The following is a 15,237-nucleotide window of genomic DNA, read 5'->3' on the forward strand; positions in this document are numbered from 1 at the left end:
AGGCAGCCAGAATTAAAACAATTTAACCAGTTCTCTCCCACTTCTAGCTTCTGCTCAAATCCAGGACCTATAAGTGAAGCAAGCAAGGCACCCAGAGCACAAAACATAAAGAGGCAAGGTCACGTGAGCTCAGCACTCTGCACCTGCAGCACTCTGAGAATGAGTATCTCCTTAAGAGTAAGACACCCAGGGCACATAATTAAAAAGACACTCACGTCAGGGAGCATCAGCACTTGCATGACCTTGTCTCCAAAGACTTTGTGCTCTAGGCACTTTACCTGCCTCACCCTAGTCCCAGACCTGCTCAATTCCATCTGGTCAGGCCAAATTACCCCATTAAAGATGCATCAAGCCCCTATTGTGTGCAAGATCTTTCTCGATCCTCTCCATCCTCTAAAGAGACACTGATTTTGAAACTGATACAGGTAAATAATGTCTGCCATATTCATTTTCTATACCCTCAGTAGAAGTAGTGTTGTCATATAGTAGAATGCACTTGTAGCTTTGGAGTCAAAAGATAATTGGAAGTGGATGAATCTATTAGTTCTTTGGCAGTTTCCCTAATGACTCTCATTTGTTTCTTCATCTATTCAACATGGGCAGCAAAACAGATCTACCTTACAGGGTTACCATGAGGATGACATTATATTGTAAGTAAAATGGCCTGGGACACAATAAGTGCTCCATAAACACCTAATGACAATAAATAAATCCCCAACATTTCACTAACTCAATCACCTTTCCATGCCATTATAAGGTTGGAGTATTACTGCTGCTACCTTTTCTATTTACCTCACTAGACTGTTTCCTATCCTCTAACCTCCCACACCATTTTAAGAATGAGTCAAATTCTTGGTTTCTGCAAGCACACACACTCCCACCCTCCACTGCAGAGACCTTTGAGGAGAGTTTTTTAAATCTTCTAAATTTGAGATGGGGTATTGGTAGGAGAAAAGTTGGGTGAAAGGATCTCATTCTTCAAACACAAGAATTCCCTTAAATTTTTCCATCTTAGTCCTGGACCCCAACTTCAGAGAATCAAAAGCCAAGAGTTTGATATCTTGGTCTCTGGTTCTGCAGTAACAGCCCTCCTCTAGCTTCCTCCAGCAGTAGGCAGAAAGGCTTTGGTATCCTGTGTCTCTAGCACATAGCAGGGTACCTGGCATACAGCAAGTGCCTCATTTATTGAGTAAATGAAGAAGAGGAAAAAAGATCAGAAAGAAAAAAAGCAAAACAATTCAATGGAATATAGAAAAGGCCAAAAAAAGGGCTGTACAAAAAAGTTTGACAAGTCATCTTCCATAAATATATTAATTCTATGATAGGCAGAATAACGGTCCTCCAAAGATGTCCACATCCTAATCCCTGGAACCTGAAGATATGCTGCATTACATGGTAAAAGAAACTTTGTAGATATCATTGTTAAGAATCTTGTGGGGAGATTATCCTAGATTATCTAATGAGGCCCAATATAATCACAAGGTCCTTATAAGAAGGAATTAGGATAGTCAGAAGGAGAGAGACGAGATATGAGGATGAAAATGTTGGAGTGATGTGTTTTGAAGATGGAGGAAGGCGCCATGAGCCAAGGAATGCAGGCAGCCTTAGCAGCTGGAAAAGGCAAGGAAACAGATCCTCCCCTAGAGCCTCCTGAAGGAACCCAGCTCTGTTGATCTCTTGATTTTAGCCTGTAAGATCCATTTCAGACTTCTGACTTCTAGAACTGTATAAGTTTGTGTTGTCTTAAGCCCCTAAGTTCATCACAGCAGTAATAGAAAATTAATACACAGTCTGAGGACACAGTGTTACTTACTCATCTCTGAGTCCATCTCTGAGTTGTGCCAGACCCCTATTGACTCCAACAAGGATGGCACCCAGTTTAAGAGGCTGAAGAAGAGACCCAAAGCCTGCAAATGAAACATGAGGTTTTATCAGGGGCTTATATGCAGGGGAGAGAGTCCAGTGGCAGCAGGCTGGACAGAATAACCACACAGGCCCATGGTGGTAGGCTGGGCAGGAGAACCACAACCACTTGCAAAAACACACAGTTTATATAGCATTTTCACTTAGCACCCTTCCCCTAACAACCTCCACCTGGCAACCATCATTTAACCCAAAAGAAAGGACCTCATTTCACAGGACAGTTGGGGACTCAGACATTCCTCATAGATAAGGAATAGATCTCCAGGTTGGCCATTCCCAGATTCATTAGCTCAGAACTCTGAACACACATTCAGGTAAATCTGCCATACAGTCATACGCAGGGTGTGCTCCATCTTTACACACTTCAGAGAGCAGGGGAGAAGCACACTGGATCTCTTTGTGATCATCAGTGTTCAATACAATTCTTAAAATGGAAACTTGGCAAGACTCACTGTCTTTGGTTAATGAATGTAAATGAATGTAAACAACTATTCATCCCAACCAACAGTAATAAAGTAATAATTAGTATTTCTTTCACTAGCATAAGTTACATACTGTTAGTTAAATGTCACTGAGTTCTAGCTCAGACAACTGTTGTTTCAGAGCTTGGGGGGCAAAGCTCACGTTTATTCCATCCTGTTTAGACACCCCATGCTGTGGATTCTCCTTCATTCTTTGGTTGTGTATGCAACAGAATTCCCTTGCTTTCAAGGCATTCCTTGAACCACTTTTATGCTATAGGAGAAACTGGCCCTTTTCCCTCAGTCTAGTTGGCAGTTTGATGAAGGAAAAAGAATGTAAGATTTAAAGTCACAAGATCTGGTTTGAAATCTAATAACTCACTCACTAGCTTGGTGACCACAGACAGCATTTGCTTGAGCCTTAGTTTGCTTATCTCTAAAATTCAGACTAACCACTGCCTACCCTCTTTGCTGAATCACTACAGGGAGCTGATGAGACCATGTACGGAAAGACATTTTATAAAGTGCAAAACATTATACAATTATATTTACACTTTTTTTTTTTTTTTGAGACAGGATCTTGCTCTGTCACCCAGGCTAGAGTGCAGTGGCACAATCTCAGATCACTGCAAACTCCGCCTCCTGGGCTTAAGTGATCCTCCCATCTCAGCCTCCCAAGCAGCTGGGCCTACAGGCACATGACACCACACCTAGCTAATTTTTTTATTTTTTGGTAGAGACAAGGTTTCATCATGTTGCCCCGGCTGGTCTCAAACTCCTGAGGTCAAGCCACTCGCCTTGGCCTCCCAAAGTGCTGGGATTACAGGCACGTGCCCAGCTGATCCATTCTCCTAACATAGCATGATCTCTAAGCAGATACCCATAAATTTGGGTAAAAGGAAAGGTTCATAGTACAGTCTAGAAGAAATGAAGAATGCTTTTACTTCACCTGCCTTCAGATATATAGTTCCTGAGACACAATAGGAAGTACTATTCTACTCGTAGATAACAAATAGCCACAAGCATGCTCCCATTGAAGAAGTCTTAAGGAATATCTGACTTGCTATCTATGAAGTCCTATAAGGTGATATTAATGAGTAAAAGGTGCTATTACATGGTAGTTACACCAATCAGTCAGTACCAACTCTGCCCAGGCATTATGTTTCTGAATCTGCAAAATCCAGTCATCCTTCATGATAGCTGTCATATTCCAGAAGAAACTTCACTATGTGTACGAAGGCAGGAGAATGACCAACCATATCTAAAACTCCATTTAACATTAAATATCAAAATGGACAGCAACCAGCCCAGCCCCAGTTTTGTCCCCTTACTTATATCTCACGCTAGCCTGAGCTCAGACACAGTACAATGCCTCACAGAAGGATAAAAGCCCTAGTGAACAAATTTCATAAAATATTCAGCTGGCCTTTTGGAGAAAAACAGCTGGAGCTAACCTTAGGAATTCCACTAATTCCCCCTACCACACAGCCTAAAAATAGCCAAAGAGCATTTCTTGCTAGTGATGGCCTTTCCTTTAAAGGAAATAATATGCAAAAGGCATGCTGGGGTCATTAGCCCAAACCATGCATTCCCCATGATAAATCCTTGGCCAAATGTTCCTATGAGAATCTGCCTTCATAAGGTCAACACTGAAATGTCCTTGGGAAGGTTCCCGGCTCCCTACTTTCCACTGTATAAAAAGACATAGGTTATCAGCCACTAATTCCCTGTATGGCCATGAGGGTTTCACTTCCCTTTCCTTGGTCTCGGCTTCCACATCTGCAAAAATAAGAGGGCTCAATTCTGACCTCTAAGGTCTTCTACCAGTGTAAGACTCCCTGGGAGGTACAGTGAATGGCTTCACTGTCTTCAGGATAAAATTCAGACCACTCAGGGTTACATTAGCCCCTCCATATCTACACCCTGACTTCCTTTCCATTTCTTCCTACACGGTACCTTGAAGTTCTTTAAACTTACCTTTCACACCTCTGTCTTTGGAACATAGAGCTCCTTTTGCCCGCAAGGTCTTTTTCCAGCTTCTTAAATTCCTAGTCATCTTTCAAGACAGAGTCCAGGTGTCACCTTCTTTCGGAAGATGAGTCTAGTCCCTTCCTGAGAAGTGGAGTTAGAGTCTCCTCCTCTTTGGTCTCACAGGACTCGGCATTATATAGCAACTGTCTGTTTCCTTATCAGTTTCTCCTTTATCAGCCTGAGCTCTCTTGGAAGGAGGAGACACCATGTTCATCTCCTCTATATTTTCCAACACCCGACCTGTGCCTGCCACTCAATGTTTGGTGATATTGTTCCAAATTCCATCAAAGTACCACATTCATTTTATAGTGGTATTCCAAAAGACCAGAAATGTATTTTTTCAATAAATGTTTTCTCTATTAAAAAAAGAAAGTAAACTATATCTAAGCCTTTGCCTTATTAGGAAAAAATATATAGCTATTCAGATTTGTAATGTAATCTTTGCAGAGTTGAAAATATATATTAAATTTGTCCCTGAGAAACCTCTCTTTAAACCAACCAAACCATAGTTCTTAAAAAGGCAATTCAAAGTTAGAAATGATGTCCTGCTATGTGGTTTTTTTCTTTTACCAAAAGGAAGGAAAATCTCTAGAAGGAATAAATTATACACTAAACTTTCTGAAAATTCTCAAGCCCTGGAAATTCAGATGAAAGGCAGCAAGGAAAAATGTGATATTACATAGAAAACCAAAAAGCCTTGTTCACTACTAATAACATTAAAAGTTATATGCATGTATTATAAGAAATAAAAAACTAAATTAATGCAATTAATTGGTAGGACTTGAATTTTATTAAAGAATTAGAGAAGGAAATGGCATTTAATCTTTCTCCAATACCTTTTCAAATCTTTACACACATTTTCTCTACACCATAAGGCAAACCAGCAAAGTAGTCACCATCATCTGCATTTTACCAATGAGGAAACTGAAGTTCATGGATCTCAAGGGACTTCATTAAATTCATATTGCTTCTAAGCAACAGTTGGGATTTGAACTCAGGTCTACCTATCTCCAAAGTTCTGACATAACAGGAAGAGAAGCAGAAAAGGGGGAAGAAAGGTGCAGGTACATAGTGCCCTGCAAAGGAACCCAAAGATGCAAACAGGAGCTGAGGTTTCCCTCAAACCCCGACGCACCCCAAATACCGAGCTTTGCAAGATAGAATGTTGTTAAACTTGATGTGAAATGAGATCGGTTACAAAGGAATTTTTACTCTTTACATGATACCAATTTAGAAGCTTATATAAATAAAGTGTGGAGAGCAGGCAGAAAGTATGATGTTATAGTATCAGCAAATCTATTTCTCCTATACCCTCATGAACAACAAAATCCTTGCATTGATCTGGGCAAGAGCTTTATAGTATTAATCAAATCTTAAACCCCTCCAAAGGCAGGCACAAATGATCACTGGTACTTCATAAGTTAGGGTCAGCCTGTGCCCTGCTGAGAGGTGCAGTTGAAGATCTGGGTTCTGGTCTTCACTCTGTTACTAAAAACCAAAACTCTTTGTTTCACTCATCTCTCTGGGTGACTCCACCTGTAAAATGAGGCATTTGGACTCTGATCTGTCAGCTGCCTTCCTTTTTTTTTTTTTCTTATGGACATAAAATCAAATGACAAAATGAATGCCAACACCATCATCAAGCTAGCTTAGGGAGAAAGAGATGAATAGGCAGACTATTGGAGAAAAATGTCACCCTGCTGCCCAGTGCAAAGCCTTTTTAGAAACTAAACACTTTTCGTAAGACATCGCTACAGTGAAGGAGGGAATGATAATTAGGAAAATAGGGTATAAAACCTAACAAAAATCTTTCTTTTCTTCTTTCTGTCCCTCCCTCCCTCCTTCCTTAATGACAGTATCCTGCTTGGGATTAAGCTAGGCACAATGGGTACAACTATTAAGTCCTAAGACCTGGTTCCTGTTGTGAAGAAGATATTGGCCCACAGCAATAATACCAGCTCCCATTTGTACAATGTTGGGGGTTTACACTGTACTGCAGCACATGCACTCTTCACAACTCTTCTTAGAAGGTAGCTAAAGCAGGTAGGAATAAGTATCATCATAATCCCCCATTTATTTATTTATTTATTTAGAGATGGAGTCCCACTCTGTCATCCAGGCTAGAGTACAGTGGTGCAATCTCGGCACATTCCAGCCTCCGCCTCCTGGGTTTGAGTGATTCTCCCACCCCAGTGTCTGGAGTAGCTGGAATTACAGGCATGTGCCACCACACCTGGCAAATTTTTGTATTTTTAGTAGGGATGGGTTTCACCATGTTGACCAGGCTGATCTTGAACTCCTGACCTCAAGTGATCCACCCGCCTCAGCCTCCCAAAGTGCTGGGATTACAGGTATAAACCACCATGTCCAGCCCACCCTTTTATTGATATGAAAACTGATGTTCAGCAAGGTTAAGCGGCATATCCAAGGTCACACAGGTGTTAAGGGACAGCTGGGAACACATTTGTAAAGGAAGAGAAGAACTAAAAACAATAGGTGCTATGGTGCATATTTATCCCTCCAAATCTCATATTGAAATTTAATCCCAATGATGGAGGGAGCGCCCAATGGCAGGTGTTTGGGTGACGGGGGTAAATCCCTCACAAATAGATTAATACTCTCCTTCAGAAGATGAGTGAGTCCTCACTCCATTAGTTCCCTTGAGAGCTTGTTGTTTTAAAAAGAGCCAGCCACTTCTCTCACCTTTTGCTTCCTCTCTCTCCAAGTGATCTCTGCACAGCTGGCTCCCCTTCTGCCTTCCTCTAGGAGTGGAAGCAGCTGAAGGCCCTCACCAGATATAGATGCCCAATCTTGAACTTCACAGCCATCAGAATCATGAGCCAAATAAACCTTTTATTATTGTTATTATTACACTTTAAGTTCTGGATTACATGTGCAGAGCATGCAGTTTTATTACATAGGTATACATGTGCTATGGTGGTTTGCTGCACCCATCAACCCATCATCTACATTAGGTATTTCTCCTAATGTTATCCCTCCCCTAGCCCCGACCTCGCAACAGGCCCTGGTGTGTGATGTTCCCCTCCCTGTGTCCATGTGTTCTCATTGTTCAACTCCCACTTATGAGTGAGAACATATAGAGTTTGGTTTTCTGTCCTTGTGATAGTTTGCTGAGAATGATGGTTTCCAGCTTCATCCATGTCCCTGCAAAGGACATGAACTCATCCTTCTTTTGTGGCTGCACAGTATTCCATGCTGTATATATGCCACATTTTCTTAATCCAGTCTATCATTGGTGGACATCTGGGCTGGTTCCAAGTCTTTGCTATTGTAATAGTGCTGCAATAAACATGCGTGTGCATGTGTCTTTATCAAGGAATGATTTATAATCCTTTGGGTATATGCCCAGTAATGGGACTGCTGGGTCGAATGGTATTTCTGGTTCTAGAGCCTTGAGGAATCACCACAAACCTTTTTTAAAAAATAAATTACCCAGCCTCAGGTATTTCTTTACAGCAACACAAAATGGACTAAGACAATGGGGTGTATTTACGTGTCAGCTGTGTGGTTACAGGGGTAGTGAAGAGATCAGGGCAAAAACCAGGGTGAGGTAAGACTTAACCTGAGCTTTGCACAGGTGGAAAGATTTAGACAAGTCCCATGCCAACTCACTGAATTCAATGCAGAAGACAGCATAGTACAGCTTTGGAGAAGGTGGAGTACCAAAAAACAAAAGGACATCTATTTTCATACATACACAAAAGAGCCTTGTCTTTCATTGAGAAGTGGACACTCTTTAGTCACCTCAGTAATTAGCATGTGTATGCTCTGCATATTTTTCTCGGTAGCAGAAATGGGTGGCCCCAAGCCCTATTTTTCCCTTGGCAGTAACAGTAAGTATCAGGAAGAGGTTAAGGACATGTGATCTGTACCATGAGTGAAGGTGAAAACAACTAATCTTGGCACTCTTGACCATTACCAAAAGTATCTGAGCTAATGGGCCTTTTAGTCAAGATATTCCTCTCTGCAGGTGTGACTAATCACATGACTGTACAGCAAGCCTACCTTCCCAGACTGCATTCATTGCCACCAACACACAACAATGTAATTAATGAGCATCCTGAACCTGTTTCTGAGGCACGAAGAGAGAGGAGGGGAATGGCTGGGAAAGATTTCAAGGTGAACATAGAGCATCAAAATTATAGAAGGGATTATAAAACAGGCCCAGGCTCTGTACACTAAGAGAATGGGATTTAAGCACACTCCCCCTCCCTCTGCCAAAAAAGAAAAAGAAAAAAATTACCAAAACACAGGAATTGGGACTCTGGAATCAGGTAGAGGTCCTTCACAGAGGAGGCTTCAGACACAAGAAGAGTAAAACTTAAATCAAAGGAATCCTAAGGTTTCACTTAGCAGGATTACAGGTCTTCTTTTTTTGTTGTTTTTTTTTTGAGACTGAGTTTTGCTCTTATTGCCCACGCTGGAGCGCAGTGGCATAATCTCGGCTCACTGCAACCTCCGACTCCTGACTCAAGTGATTCTCCTGCCTCAGGCTCCCGAGTAGCTGGGACTACAGGTGTCCACCACCATGCCGGCTAATTTTTGTATTTTTAGTGAAGATGGGGTTTCACCACATTGGCCAGGCTGGTCTCAAACACCTGACCTCAGGTGATCTGCCCAGCTCAGCCTCCCGAAGTGCTGGGATTACAGGACCACGCCCAGCCAGTCTTACTTCTTACTAGTGAGACTTTAGTCACCCTGCAGATTCCAATTTATTTTCATTAAGTAACACTTAAAACAATTTCACTAAGGGTTCTGAGATGAAATTTGCAGGTATAATTCACACAATATAGGTTATGATAAGATTAAACAATCCTCCCTCACCCTTACCCCATCCCCTCAGCCCACAAAGCAATTAGCAAGCAGTGGGGATGGGGTAGAGGCCAGGACTATTTGATAGTGTTAACCAGGAGTGGTTTTGGAGTTTGGACTTCAAGCTGAAAATGACTTTCTACCAAAGAGAATTTAAACCTTCTCTTCCATCACATCAGTACCCAGTACTAACTGCAGAGTGAATGCAGTGATCAAAGAGAAGCAGAGCTCCCAAGTTAGACAGCAGAACCAGTTCTAGCATCTTTTCAGCCATTCCGGCATCTTGAGCAACTCAACAAAAGGCAGCAAGGCCTATAGACATGCAACACTGAAGTCTTGAAGACTTATCCTTGAGCAAGTGCCTAATAATGTCTAAGCTTAGTGAAGAGGAACAGCATAGACACATGCACGCACTATCTATTTAAAATAAGGCTGGGCATGCAGAGGCTCACACCTGTAATCCCAACGCTTTGGGAGGCTGAGTCGGGGGGATCACTTGAGCTCACAAGTTTGAGACCAGCCTGGGCCACGTGGCAAAACCCTATCTCTACAGAAAATACAAAAATTAGCCAGGTGTAATGGTGCATGCCAAGTAGTCCCAGCTACTTGGGAGGCTGAGGTGGGAGAATGGCTTGAGACTGGGAGGCAGAGGTTGCGGTGAGTGGAGATTGCCCCACTGCACTCCAGCCTGAGTGATAGAGCCAGACCTTATCTCAAGAAACAAATACATGAAAAAAATAAAAACAAAATATAGAATCTATATATTCTGTAGTGTACTATACTATATTATATAACATATACATCTATATACATAAACACTACTATACATTTAGTTCTCAGTCATTTGCAACCAATTTATGAAATCCTGAAAACTTCCTGCCCTATTATTACATAGAAAGTTAGGCTCGGTGGTTGCTAAGTGATTATGAAACCAGGATCCTCGTCCCCAGGTAGTAAAATCAGGCATCCTTCCTCCATAGAAGAATGTTCTAACAAGGCTTTTTTGGTTCAGATGTGGTTGTTTATTGGGAGGGGGACAGCAGGATTACATGCGAAGTTATTGCTATTGCTATTATTTCTATGAAGAGCCATGAGGCTGGAACACTTACACGGGCTATCTCCCCAAATCCTCAGTCCAACACTGTAAAGAAAGTGTCATTATCATTCCTATTTCACAAAAGAGGAACTGGATTCAGAGAAGCAGAATAATTTCACCTCCATATGCGCTCTTAATTACTATGTTGTTTACAGATATGTGTATATATGGATATATTATAGATATAAGTTACTATGTGTAAACTGACATAATGGAATTTCAAATGTTCATTTCAAAAACTATAAACATATGGAATAGATAAAACTCATAAAGTGTTTTTTTTTTTTTCCCTAGCAGAAGTAGGACTTAAAAAAGGTCACACTAACATGGCAAACTGAAAATATTTAGGTAAAACAATCTTATCCATACCTTCAATTTCAGAAGAAGAAAAATAGTCATTTTATACATTTTTAATCAACAAAGATCAATCAATAAATACTTCCTAAGGACATACTGTGTGAGAAGACTTGTTAGGTACATCTCACTGCAGAGAGGGGCCATGATTGTAGAAAACTGGTGTGTATTAGAGAAAGAACACTGTCCAGGGATTAGGCAAGGTCAACTTTGCTCCTAGCTCAGTCTCTCTCTTGTTATGTGATGCTGGGCAAGTCACTTAAACTTCTGAAGCTTCTATCTCCTCATCTGCAAAGTGAGGGAACTAAAAAGGATGATCTCTCACATAGACTCCTTCTGGCAATAAAATGCTGTGACTCACACTGATGAAACAAGACATTTCCGGCCACAGCAGAATTTGTCTACAATGAACTATGGCCCTATACCTCTCATTTCATTTCAAAGCCCAGAGTAAAACCATCCCAAAGTCTGTAGTCAGGCAAACAACAGTCATTCTTTCAATAGTGCTTATGCTCATCTAAAGAGTAGGATAATTTTCCACCAAATTAAATGTCTCTCTGTGATACTGTGAAATATCTTTGTTCTCTTTTCCTGGTACATAGCTCCTAAAACCCTTGGAATCTCTGGAGTGATAAGAGTGTCTTTTGTATGCTAAGGTGATAACTGGTGGCTGGCAGCCACTAGGTAGCTTCAGAATGGGGGCTGGTCACAGTAAAGACCAAAGCATGATTAAACTTTTCAGTCCAAAGCCCCAATCTCTGGGGAGAAGAGAGGTCCCTGCCAACACATTAAGTGATTAATCACATTGGTGATTAAGCTAATGACCAATGGCCATTGGTTTAATCAGTCATGCTTATGTAATGAAGCTGCCATAAAATCCCAAAGGGATTGGGTTTGAAGAGCTTCTTGTTAGCTGAACACACGGAAGCTCCATACCCCCTTCTCCCATACTTTGCCCTATGCATTTTTCTATCCATATCCTTTGTAATATCCTTTATAATAAACTGGTAAATATAAGTAAAGTTTTTCTCTGAGTTCTGTAACATTCTAGTGAATTAGTCAAACCCAAAAAATGTAGTAGTGAGAAACCCAATTTACAGCCAGTCAATCAATCAGAAATATAGGTGACAACCTATTACTTGCGATTGGCATCTGAATTAGGGGCAGTCTGGTGGGACTGGGTCCTCAGCCTGTGAGATCTGATGCTATCTTCAGGTAGGCAATGTCAGAATTGAATTGAATTAGAGGATACCCAGCTGGCGTTTGCTGCAGAACTGATTGCTTACTTGGTATGTGCGGGGAAAATCCTTGCACATCTGGGGTACAGAAGTGTTCTGTGCTGTGGTGAGTAGAGAATAGGAAAAACACTGCAGTAGTCCATTCCAATGCTGCTAATGAAGACATACCTGAGACCAGGTGATTTATAAAGGAAAGAGGTTTAATTGACTCAAAGTTCAGCATGACTGGGGAGGCCTCAGGAAACTTACAATCATGGCAGAAGGGGAAGCAAACATGTCCTTCTTCACATGGTAGCAGCAAGGAGAAGTGCTAAGCAAAAGGGGGAAAAGCCCCTTACAAAACCATCAGATCTTGTGAGAACTGACTCACTGTCACTAGAACAGCAGCATGGGGGTAACCACCCCCATGATTCAATTACCTCCAAGTCCCTCCCACAGCACATGGTGATTATGAGAACTACTATTCAAGATGAGATTAGGGTGGGGACACAGTCAAACCATATCATTCTGCCCTGGACCCTCCCAAATCTCATGTCCTCACATTTCAAAACCAGTCATGCCCTCCCAACAGTCCCACAAATTCTTAACTCATTTCAGCATTAACTCAAAAGCTGACAATTCAAAGTCTCATCTGAGACAAGCCAAGTCCCTTCCACTTATGAGCCTGCAAAATCAAAAGCAAGGTAATTACTTCCTGGATACAATGTGGGTACAGGCATTGGGTAAATACACCCATTCTAAATGGGAGAAGTTGGCCAAAATGAAGGGCAACAGGTCCCATGCAAGTCCAAAATCCAGTAGGGCAGTCAGATCTTAAAGCTCCAAAATTATCTCCTTTGAGATCTCCATGTCTCATATCTAGGTCATGCTGATGCAAGAGGTTGGCTCCCATGGCCTTGGGCAACTCCACCCCTGTGGCTTTGCAGGATACAGCCCCCTTCCAACTGCTTTCACAGGCTGGCATTGAGTGTCTGCAGCTTTTCCGGGCACACATTGCAAGCTATTGGTGGATCTACCATTCTGGTGTCTGGAGGATAGTAGCCCTCTTCTCACAGCTCCACTAGGCAGTGCCCCAGGGGGGACTGGGTGTGGGGTCTCCAACACCATATTTCCCTTCTGCACTGCCCTAGCAGAGGCTCTCCATAAGGGTCCCACCCCTGCAGAAAACTTCTGGCATTTCCATACATCCTCTGAAATCTAAGGGGAGGTTCTCAAACCTCAATTCTTGACTTCTTTGCACTGGCAGGATCAAAACTATGTGGAAGCTGCCAAGGCTTGGGGAGCTGTACCTTGGACCCTTTAAGCCATGGTTGGAGTGGCTGGGACACAGGGCACCAATAAGTCCCAGAGGCTGCACACAGCAGAGGGGCCCTGGAAACCATTTTTCCCTCCTAGGCCTCCAGACCTGTGATGGTGGGGGGGGCTGCTGTGAAGGACTCTGACATGCCCTGGAGACGTTTTCCCCATTGTCTTGCTGATTAACATTTGGCTCCTCATTACTTATGCAAATTTCTGCAGCCAGCTTGAATTTCTCTCCAGAAAATAGGTTTTTCTTTTCTATCACATAATCAGGCTGCAAATTCTCCAAACTTTTTTGCTCTGCTTCTTTTTTAAATGTAAGCTCCAATTCCAAACCATATCTTTGTGAATACATAAAACGGAATGCTTTTGACAGCATCCAAGTCACATCTTGAACACTTTGCTCCTTAGAAATTTCTTCTTACAGATATCCTAATCATCTCTCTCAAGTTATCTCCCTCTAGTTCGAATGTCTAAGACAGGGGTAAAATGCCACCAGTCTCTTTGCCAAAGCATAACGAGAGTCATCTTTGCTCCAGTTTCCAACAAGTTCTTCATCTCCATCGGAGACCACCTCAATCTGGACTTTATTCTCCATATCACTATCAGCATTTTGGTCAAAACCATTCAACAAGTCTCTAGGAAGTTCCAAACTTTCTCACATTTTCCTGTCTTCTGCTGAGCCCTCCAAACTGTTCCAACCTCTTTCTGTTACACAGTTCCAAAGCCGCTTCCATATTTTTGGATATGTTTACAGCAGCACCCCACTCCCAGTACCAAATCATTGTATTAGTCCATTCTTACGCTGCTAATAAAAACATTCCTGAGACTGGGTAGTTTATAAAGGAAAGAGGTTTAATGGACTCACAGTTCCATGTGGCTGGGGAGGCCTCAGGAAACTTACAATCATGACAGAAGGGGAAGCAAACACGTCCTTCTTTACATGGTGGCAGCAAGGAGAAGTGCCAAGCAAAAGGGAGAAAAGCCCCTTATAAAGTCATCAGATCTCGTGAGAACTCACTCACAATCACTAGAACAGAAGCATAGAGGTAACCACCCCCATGATTCAATTACCATCCACCAAGTCCCTCCCACAACAGGTGGGGATTACGGGAACTCCAATTCAAGATGATATTTGGGTAGGGACATAGCCAAACCATATCAAACACTTTGATTTTTATATATAGAACTCTGGTTCTTCATATATCCTAACACCCTTGTTCTTGATGGTATATAGCAAACTAGGCAAAAATAATTAATATTAGTTAATAATAACAATAAGACTATCAAAGTCTTACATAGCAGTGAGAATATTCTAGGCACTGTTTTAAGTACCTTACATATATTAACTCATTAATTCCTCACAACAACATGAAGTAAGCATTCTACAGATAAGAAAACAGGTTTAGAGAGGGCAAGTAACTGCTTGTTACTCAGTTAACTGCTAGTAATGGCAGCGCAACTCCAGCCAGATTGTCCAACTCCAGTGTCCATGCTCTAGGCTTCCTTCTTGGACAGAAGTGCCTTCTTGGACAGAAGTGTTGCAAAGCACAGAGTCATTCTCCAGGTGGCTTGGGTTCTACATTTTTAAGTCCTTGGCTCTTCTTGCTCCTTTCTCTCTGATCCCTGCACACTCTCTGGCCTGGCTCATTTTCTGATCTCCAGCTCAGATTCTGGCCACAGATTTCCTTAGACTGGACTTCCCCAGGCAGCCCAGGGAGAGGAGGCCTTTAGCTATCTGACGGGCATTATTCGGCCACAACAACCACGTGCCATGTGCCCATGGCAGGCTTCCTAGTATGACCCAGTACAGGGTGCTAAAATCCACCTCCACAAGGTAACTGGAAATTCATCTTTCTTAAACTGGGCAGAACCCTCACCTTTGTCAAGACCCGGACAGAGGAGAAAAGCAGCATTTCCCCAGGAAAGACATTTAGTTAATTCAGTTAACTTGAGACTATGCTTTGCAATATTTAATGATAGAAATGGTGCAATGCAATGG

General features: G+C 42.1%; 1 protein-coding gene across 47 annotated transcripts in view; it reads right to left on the minus strand.

Moving 5' to 3' along the window:
• Positions 1–15,237, minus strand: part of SYTL2 (synaptotagmin like 2) — a 161,766-nt gene that overhangs the window by 74,144 nt on the left and 72,385 nt on the right. For 13 of the 47 annotated variants that reach the window (XM_077964123.1, XM_077964163.1, XM_077964153.1 and 10 more), the window contains one exon: positions 1,814–1,907. The exons of the other annotated variants lie outside the window; for them this stretch is intronic. The gene's annotated coding sequence lies outside the window, so the exon portion shown is untranslated. The remainder of the gene's footprint in view (positions 1–1,813; positions 1,908–15,237) is intronic. 47 annotated transcript variants of the gene reach the window in all.

Source organism: Macaca mulatta, chromosome 14, assembly GCF_049350105.2.
Source record: "Macaca mulatta isolate MMU2019108-1 chromosome 14, T2T-MMU8v2.0, whole genome shotgun sequence".
NCBI classification, from domain to species: domain Eukaryota; kingdom Metazoa; phylum Chordata; class Mammalia; order Primates; family Cercopithecidae; genus Macaca; species Macaca mulatta.